The sequence below is a fragment of the Chlamydotis macqueenii genome, chromosome 17, assembly GCF_036417535.1.
Source record: "Chlamydotis macqueenii isolate bChlMac1 chromosome 17, bChlMac1.mat, whole genome shotgun sequence".
Lineage (NCBI taxonomy): Eukaryota > Metazoa > Chordata > Aves > Otidiformes > Otididae > Chlamydotis > Chlamydotis macqueenii.
In genome coordinates, this window is record NC_141572.1 from 1,069,387 (window position 1) to 1,078,760 (window position 9,374).

Sequence of the window (9,374 nt, forward strand, 5' to 3'; positions counted from 1 at the left end):
CCATCTCCAGCTCCATCTCTGACTCCATCACCGGCTCCATCCCTCACTCCATTCCCAGCTTCATCCCCGGCTCCATCTCTGACTCCATCCCCATCCCTGGCTCCATCCCTGACTCCATCCCCAGCTCAGTCTCCAGCTCCATCCCCAGCTCCATCTCTGACTCCATCCCCAGCTCCATCCCTCACTCCATCCCCAGCTCCGGCGGCAGCCGAGGATGGGAGACAGCTGGAGGTGAAGCAAAGCCCGGCCCTGCTGCCTCCAGATCTGGTTCTGGTGCTGATTTAACACCTGAGGCTGCCTGTAGCCATGAACTTGGTTTTATTCCTCAATTATTCCCATTAAAACCAGAGGGGTTCCCCACGGTAATAAACCCCAGACCACAGGTGCCGCAGGACGAAGGCCGCTCGATGCATTGGTGCCTCGGGCTCCTGACCTGCGGGAGCTTCGCCTCCGCGCTTGAACCCGAGCGCGCGGGCGGGGGCTGGCGGTGTGCGGTGCCGCGGCCGAGCACCACGGCCGGGCTCCGTCCGAGCCTGCGGGCAGGATGGCTCTGGGGTTGAACGCGGCGTTTTGCTGCCTGCCAAGTCGGATCACAAGGGGAAATAGAACAAATCCTCGCGAACTGGAGGGCTTGCGAGGATGTGAAAATAAGCCTGAAAGGAAATAAATAAATAAAACTTCCATGCTTTGATCCGCTGCGAGAGACGCCAGCCTGCCAACGTGTATTTATAATTCAACAAAAATCAAACCGGCTCTTTTATTTTTAGAAGACGGGCTAAAAAAGGGGAGCGAAAGTGCCAGGTATTGGGAACAGAGGGTTGCAGCTGTTGCTTTCTTCCTTTCTGGAAAGCAGGTTTTCGATCTGATTTTTCAAATTTCTGCTCATGCCGCTGCTTTTTGTGGATCTCCAAGGAAGGTGTCAAGACACATCAGCTCGGAAGCACTGCGCTCGCCTCTCCAGCTGCTCTGCATAAGCAAGGCTTTCTTTCACTAAATAAAAATACGTGGCTGAGCCTGGAAGAGGAGAAGATGTCCGTCAAGCATCTAGATGAATGCCAATCAACGTTCAGCCTTGAGTGGTGGAATACTTCCCTTGCTCAAGGCAGGAACACGCGCCATCCTTCAAGGATTTCTGTCTCTTCGGGGATTTCTTTTTAAATACAAAACAGTAGGATTTTCATCAAAGGCTTACTTGCAACCGGTTAAAAATCTTTTATGTAGAAATGATGAAATCCAGCTGTAGAAATGAGAAACTTTCCTCCCTCCCCCGACTCAGGCATCGCATCCTTGGCCGTGGCTGAGTGTTGCTCAAAGCACGCTGGTCTTCTGCTCACAGACGCAGCCCAGGGCCATGTCTCACCCCCTCGGCTTCATCTTGCAGCATCCTTTTATCAAACTTTTTAATTAACTTTCCCTCCTCACCTACTCGTGCTGAGATGTCAGGCCAGCTCTGATTTCTGTCCCCTCCTGCCAGCAGATGATCTGTCCATCTCACTTCACGCAGCGAGAGATGACGCAGGAGCAAATGGCAGGAGGTCTTCTGGAAAGTCATGAAAGCCCGAGGGTGTTACGGTTCATAGAATCAGAATCACAGAGGGGTTTGGGTGGGAAGGGACCTGTAAAGCCCACCCAGTCCAACCCCCCTGCCAGGAGCAGGGACATCTCCAACCAGATCGGGTTGCTCAGAGCCCCGGCCAACCTGGCCTGGAACGTTTCCAGGGATGGGGCATCCACCGCCTCCCTGGGCAACCTGGGCCAGTGTGCCACCACCCTCAGCGTAAATTTTTTTCCTAATGTCGAGTCTGAATCTGCCTTCTTCTATTTTAAACCCATTACCCTTCATCCTATCACACCACCTGGAGGCAGCGTGTTCCCCTCTTGCACGCGGGGCTCAGCTTGCTCTGCAGGGTCAACCTGGGCCTGCGCTGCCGGGCTGTGGGACCCCCTGTGCTGCCGAAACCCGAGCGCACGGGGCTGAAACCCTGGTGATGGGGAGCTCGGGGGACAGGCGGCTCCCACAGGTTTTGGCTGATGTGTGGGTGTGCAACGCGGGGGGGGCGGTGTGTGTGCAACGATGTGTCTGTGTGTGTGCCAAAAAGCTGCTGTGGCCTCCAAGGGTGAGGACGGACGGGGTGGGAGAGAGGATGGGAGATGAGGACGGGAGATGAGGGTGGGAGAGGGGATGGGAGATGAGGACGGGAGATGAGGGTGGGAGAGGGGATGGGAGATGAGGACGGGAGATGAGGGTGGGAGAGGGGATGGGAGATGAGGACGGGAGATGAGGGTGGGAGAGGGGATGGGAGATGAGGACGGGAGATGAGGGTGGGAGAGGGGATGGGAGATGAGGACGGGAGAGGGGATGGGAGAGGGGATGGGAGATGAGGACGGGAGAGGGGATGGGAGAGGGGATGGGAGATGAGGGTGGGAGAGGGTTGGGGAGGAAGAAGAGTGGGAAAGGGGAAGGGATGGCGGATGGGATGAGGGGTAGGATGGGCAGAGAGCGAGCGCGGCTGCCCCCCCGCTCCAACCCCGCAGCCGGGGGTCCCGCCCCGCTCTGCCAAGGGGCGGCTCGCCTGGGCGGGGCCGGTCCCGCCCGTGTCCCCTCCCCTCCCCACTCCGCAGTGCCGCCGCCGGAGCCGCGCTGCACCCAGCCCGGCAGAGCCCAGCTCAGCCAAGCCGAGCCCGGCAGAGCCCAGCCCAGCGCGGGGGGCAGCGGCCGGCGCCCCCCCCCCCCCCAGGTAAGGCAGGATGGGGTGTCCCCCCCACCCCGCAACTGGGAGCAGAGGGGTCTCTCCGCTCCCCTCTCCCCCGGGGGTGGGCAGGGGGGAGCCGGGGGGGGGGCGGCCCCGGGGGTCCCCGCTGCGGAGGGGCAGGGATGCGGCTCCGGGGATGCTCGGCACGGAAGCGGTGAATCCCCGGCTCCCCACGGCGGGGAGCAACCGGCCGGGGAAAGTTACAGCGGCCCGGGGGAGTGGGGGGGTGACCTCCCCACGGCCGCGTCCCCCATGGGGCTGGCATGGCCCCAGGGTGGAGGGCGGCTCTGCTGTGGGACCGGGCAACTTCGGCGCGTGTGGGGTATTTGGGGAGGTTTAAGCCCCTAAAATGGTCCCTTGACCCTTGAGTGGGAGCGCAAAGGCTGCAGTGGCAGCGGCGGGATGCAGAGGACCGGCTGCCGAGGTTTTTCTGCCCTCTTTTTTTTTTTTTTTTTTTTTTTTCTTTTCCCGCGGGATTTGTGCTCCCCGTTAGGGCTCTGAGAGGGCATCGCTGCCTGGCCCCGGCCTTGAGCCAGCCGCCTTCCCCGCTCCCTTCCCAGGACGGACAGAAGTCCTTCCAACAGCATCAAATCCTGCTCGGAGCCCGAATCCTCCCGGAGTCGAAACCAGCCACCCCCAAAACCAGGCTGAGCCCCCTTCCTGCTGCGGTTCCCTGGGACAGGTTGTTTCCGAGCAGGACCCGGTTAATTCTGCTTTCAGGTATAAACTGGAGCAGCAATTTGTCTTTGAGCAATTAAGGCTTCTTCGTTAAGCTGCTGAAAAGCTTTGGGGGAGGTAGCTGCCCTGACCCCGGCTCTGCTTCGGGCTCGGTCCCTGCGACGCCACTCCCAGGGTTGGAAAAGTGTGCGTGGATCAGCCTGATCCCCCCGCAGCTCCGGAGGCTGCAATAAAAAAATAAAAAAAATAAAAAAAAGGATAATACAGGGCTTCAAAACACGGCCAGTTGGCTCCAGGGATGCAGAGATGATAACAGATGAACCATTTGCTTTAATTACTGGTATCGAAAGCCCAGGCTGCAGCTTAGCCTGAAAATAAATATTGTTAATGTTGTGACACCAGGCTTTATGTGATGATGCATCCTTCATCTGGTGGGGATTTAGCGAGCTGCTCGCTTTTGCTGTCGGGGCTGACTCAGGAGATCTGGGATCAGCCCTTCCGTGGGGATCAGCCCGGGGTGCATGGGGCCTGGCCCCACGCGTTGAACTGGGAATTGCTGCGGCATGGCACGGGCGCTTTGCTGGGCGTCCCCCCGGGAGAGCGGTGCTGGCCGGGTGGGCGATGCTCGGCAAAGCTGTGCCGCGGCCGGGCGATGCGCTGGGAGCTGGTTGCGTGGTCTGCGGGCTGGGCTAACGGCAAAGCCCCCCTGCGCCAGACCCCCCGACCCCCTCGGGAGGAACCCCGCCTGGTTGTGCTGGCTCCAGCCTGCTCTTCGTTTTCTCCCTCCCAGGCTTGGTTTTGCACGGCCCCGGCTCCCAAGGAGAGACGAGAAAAGGTGGAAAAAGCACGTTTTTGTTTGTGGAAGAGCTTTGTGGCGAGGGTGAAACCGGGGGGCCCAATGCGGGACTCCGCTGTGCCTCCGCGGTTGTGTGGGTACGCGTGGCGTTAAACGTTCCCGGTACTGGAAGGGGCAAGGGGAGGAAAACCGTGGAGGAAGGGTGAGGGGGCTCCGGCATCTCTTTTTGTGCTCAAGTTCTGAGGGACTTTCTCTGGGACCCAAAAATGAGATGGTCCTCCGTGCCCACCACGGTGCCGCACCCGCAGGCAGGTGATGGTGTCACTGCAGTCATTGCCAATTAGCAATAACGGGTAACGAATCACTCCAGGTGGTCCCAGCACTTGAGGTCTGGGCAGGGAGGAGAGCTCTGCTCCAAGCCCAGCCTGATCAGCTCCTCCATCCTCGTTAAGCTGGAGAGCGGGCAGTGGCTGGGGCTAGCGACCGTGCTGGGTGGTGGTGTTCATGTGCTGGAAGATGCCCTGGCTCTCTCCGTGTTGGTACCCAGCAGTGTCGCTCTCCTCCAGCCCTGGGAGGCGGGTGCGGGCTCTCCCCTTTGGGCCCGACGCGTCGGTGATGGGTGGCAGCTCTGGCTGCGTGAAACCAAACCCTTAATGAGGTCGTGTTGGAAGAGAAAGGAGCTGGATTTAGTGACTGGGGAAGCTGGGAGCCCAGCATCTCCTGGGGTGGGCTGTGGTGCCGGGGGGAGCCCTCCGCACAGGTGTATCGGGGGGTCCCTGGCTCCCGGTGGCTCCTCTGCCCCGAGGGGGACAGGTTTGCAGTCCTGAGCATCCTCCACCCAGGGTTGCAGGCCGAGAACGGGGCGCGTGCCCACCCCCGGCGACTGCTCCTGCAGCGCAGCGTGATGCCACGGTGCTTGACCGCTGCTGGGGCGTCTCGTGGGGACCCTCACTGCCTTTGGGAAACCGCCCCTGGCCGGCAGCAGGACCTGCCACCTCCGAGCACGCTTCGCGTTGCCGGGCTGGCAGATCTTTCCCGGCCTTTCAACATCGCTAAACTTCCTTCAGCCGCTGTCATTGCGTGGGGGTCCCTGCTCCTGCCCAGGCCAGTTCACCTGGGCCGCGTGCCTCCTCCTCGGCGGTGCCCGAATCGAGGGCGACGTGCCGGATCGGTGTGCCGGAGGGATGCAGCGATCTGTTGCTAAGCAGCCTTCGGAGCAGCTCTGCCACCAAGAGAGGAGCGATGGCAACACCACTGCTGCGTTTGACAGCACCGGGTAGGCTCGGGGTGAGCTCGGGCATCGCCTGGCCGGAGCCTCCCAGCTCCAGCAGCTGCAGGTAACTGGTACAAACCCAAAAGTGATTTTTTTTTTTTCTTTTCTTTTCCTGACGTTATCTTTCCTGCAATTAATCAATGGGAGTAAATCTTCGTGACAGCATCATAACAGCGTTTGGTTCATGAAGGAGCTGCTGGAGGAAACATCAATGTGCTGCTTAAATAAAATTGACCGCGTGCTGCTGCTCGGCTGCCTCGGGATGGATCTTTGTCTGGAGCGTGGCAGGGAGCTGGGAACTAAGGTAGAGAGGAAACAGGGCATCCCTTGGCACCTGGTGTGAATCTAAGGGCAGCAGAGGCGTTGGCCAAACCAAAGGCGCTGGTGTTCGGCAGGGCTCCTGGCCCTGTTGCTCTGGGCTGGGCTGCGGTGCGGATTTGGCCGGAGGGCGGCATCCACCCTGTGCCGCATGGGTGGATGCCCCGTGCCGTCGAGCGGCGTGCCGGGTCATGGTGGTCCTGTCCCGGTGCACACGGGGCCAAAAGATGCGATGACCCTAGGTTTACGACTTGCTGGTTCTGAGTCTTTCCCAAAAACTGAATTTCCAGGAGCCCTGGCCCTCGCTTTGCCGCAGCGTGGTCAGAGAACCCTGTGCCCCGGGGTCCGATCGCACCTTGCGCCGTCTCGGCGTTGCTGGGTGGTTGGGATGCATGGTTGCCATGGCTGTGAGTCGCTCGGTGCTTTTTCTGGAGTCACGGGGTGGCTGTCCCGCGGTCCCGTGCCCCGGTGCCAGCTCTGTCCGTGTGCCCGCAGCTTCAATTTGCCGCTTCCGTGCGTTTCTGCCAGCTGGGGTCTGCCTCTCTTCTTCCTTTTTTTAAAGGAAAGTCTCGAACGTGGGCTGTTCCTGGAAGCGCTGTCCGTCAAACAACTCACCCAATTTTGCCCGAACTTTCCAAAACAATTTGATGAGACAAAATGCGGGTGGATGTTGGGATTCGAGGGAGTTCCGGTGTGCGGGACCCCGTGGGGCTGGGCTGCCCTCCTCCTCATCCGCTGGTTATTTTGCAGCATTACAGCGGCTATTCTGGGGCTATTTACACCTTCTTTCCCCCCCCCTCTCTGCAGGTAAATCTGGTTGTACCAAATCCTGCCTGTCCCTGGAGGGGAGCGAGCCCCTAAAAATGGTGTTTTGGGACGTGCGTGCCCGCTGGGAAGCGAGGAGGCACGGTTCCCGTTCCGGGCCCGCCGGCGCGTCCCGGCTTCTGCGTTGGCTCTTCTCGCCGCTCGCCTGGGGGGGTTCCCACTGGGTCCTTGTCACCCCAAAACACGCACCCCTTCTCCCTGGCCGTGGGGCTGGGGAATCCCGTCGGGCGGTCGCACGCTCGCGCCCCATCCCGGCTCCGCCACCCAGTCGGGGAGCGTAAATCCCAGCTGGCCTCGGAGCGGGCGTGAAAACCGGCCGTTTGGATCCGTGGGAGTTCAAAACCCTCACGTTTGGTGCCGACGGGCGGAAATAACCTCTGGCTCGGCACCCAAGCTCGGGTTATTTGTTTGGGGTCTGGCTACCGGCAGTGAATAACGAGCCGCCGCCGCTGCTCTGTCAGCGGGAGCGCATCGCCGAGCAAAGGGATGGGCTCTGGAACCTGCTCTTTCGAACCAGATTAATCGCGTTAGGCTTTGTCAATGCAAAAATTACCTCATCATTGGCACTGGCAGGTGGTGTAGAGCGGCAGACTTATTCAATATTTAAGAAAGCTGCATTGCAGAGCTGAGAAGGCTGGGGAAATAGGTTGCCTGTGTCAGTGTCTTTGCTGGTGGAGACGATCGCTGCAGGCACCGCCAAGCGTCAAATGTTGAGCTCGCCGTAAAAACCTGATTATTGCAACAGGAGCCTTTTTAAAATACTGGATTTTCCGTTTTCCACCCCAGGATGTGATTTCCATACGGCTAAGCCGCTGTTTGGGCAGCCCCGTGCGGATGCTGGGTTGGCGGTGGCACCATGGGTCGGTCCGGGGGCTTTGGGCCCTGCCCGGGGCGCCCACAGCCCCATGTCCCTTCTGGAGCCCATGGGGCAGGACGGGGTCACGCCGTGGGGCACCCGCCGATGCCGCATCCACTGGATTTTTGGGCGCTGGCGATGGGCCCGTGGGTCGGCACCGCTTGGCTCGGGGCGAGCGGCGTCTGCGCGCGGGACGGCAGCGCCGGTGGCTCGGGGAGAGGCGGGGTGATTCGTGGAAGACGTTAAATCCTTTTTTTTTTATGAAGGCATGATCAAACTCACGGGCTCTGTCATACAGAAGTAATGGAGCGGCGTGATTGGAGTCATGTGGCTCTTCCTTAAGGCCAGAAATTAAGACCTCGCTTCTATTCCTGGCTCTGCCCGGGACGCGCCGCCTTCATGCCGGCGGGAGCTGCCGCCTCGCTCCTCCCGGCCTCCGCTCGCGGTCGGGGAACCTCGGGCAGCGGGGATGAGGGGGGCTTGGGGCAGCGGGTCCTGGGACAGCCCAACCCTGGGAAGTCTGGGCATCCTTGTGCGGGATGTTCCCATTTCATCAACTGAATGCTGCTGAACCGCATCCATCACAGCTTGGGTTGCTGCAGCCTTTTGCTTTTTTTTTGGTGGGGCAAAAAGCCACCGAAAGCCGTTGTTTTGTTCTTTACCGCGCGCTAAAAACGCAGAACTGAGCATCAGGACGAGCAAGAGCAGCTGCTGGAAGTAATGCAAAGTAGATCTTCAAAATCTATTATTTATCGGGGAGGGAAGGGCTGGCGTATTCCTCCAGGAGCTGGCCTGGGCACTCCTCCATCGGCAGCACAGCCGAACACCGCGGCCTCTTTGTCGTTAGCAGAAAGTTCTCGTTGGGGGAAGAGTTTTCCTCCCCGCTGGCAGAAGTGCTGGTGATCGCACTGCCCTCTTCGCGAAGAAAAAAACGGTGATTTTCCACTTTTCTTTGCGGGACGGTTGCTCCTGCTCCATGTGACCTTGGGCTCGTCCACCCTCATCCACCCAAAAACACCCTCCCTCCCTGGCACCTCGTTAAATCCGCACCGGGCCCGTGAGACCCCCGGCTCCCGGCCGCCGCGGGACCCCGCGTCCCTGGCCGGTGGCAGCTGCTGCAGTGCAGATCGTGGCGGTGACGGCGGGGATGTAAATGAACAATTTGCTTCTTTAAGTGACCTTGTCAATCGGAGCCTTCTGCTTTGGCACAGGAAGAGGCGCCGCACGCAACCGGCGAAGCACTAATTATCCCGTGTGCCTCACATTTTCTTTTTTTTTTTTTTAGTGTATATATTTGTATTTTTGGAAGTTATCAGTGGAGCGAAGGTGAGCTTCAAGCCTCTGCGGCATCTTCAGGGAGTGATGGACAAACCCCTGCCATATTGCAGAGCAGGAAGTGGAGGATGGGAATTAGATATATATATATATTTTTTTTTTCCCCCCTTTTCTGGGAAAGTTGTGCATTTTTTCACGGCTTGAGGTTTGTGATTTCAGCGGGGTGGTTTTGCTCCTGTCTGCCCTCCTGTCCTCTCTTGGAGTTTTGCTGAGAGCTGGAGTGGCTTTGCGCCCGTGGGCCAGGGTCTGCTGAGGGGTGTGGGGTTCTATGTGATTTTATCTATTTATTTCTTTCTTTCAGTGCTGCTGCAGGCAGGGGAAAGCAATCCAAACGCAGGCGGGAGGCCGCCGCGGCGGGGCGATCCCGCCGGGTACCCCGTGCCGGCTCCGCAGAGGAGGTGGGCGGCGGGAAAATCCCGCGGGTGGGAAATGTTGGAGCTCACAAAAACTTCCCCCGTCAGCAGGGCGTCCTGACAGCGGGGCGATTCGCGTCCTCGCTGCCTCGTGCTCTCGCTGGCGCTGCGGCAAAGCCAGCCCCTC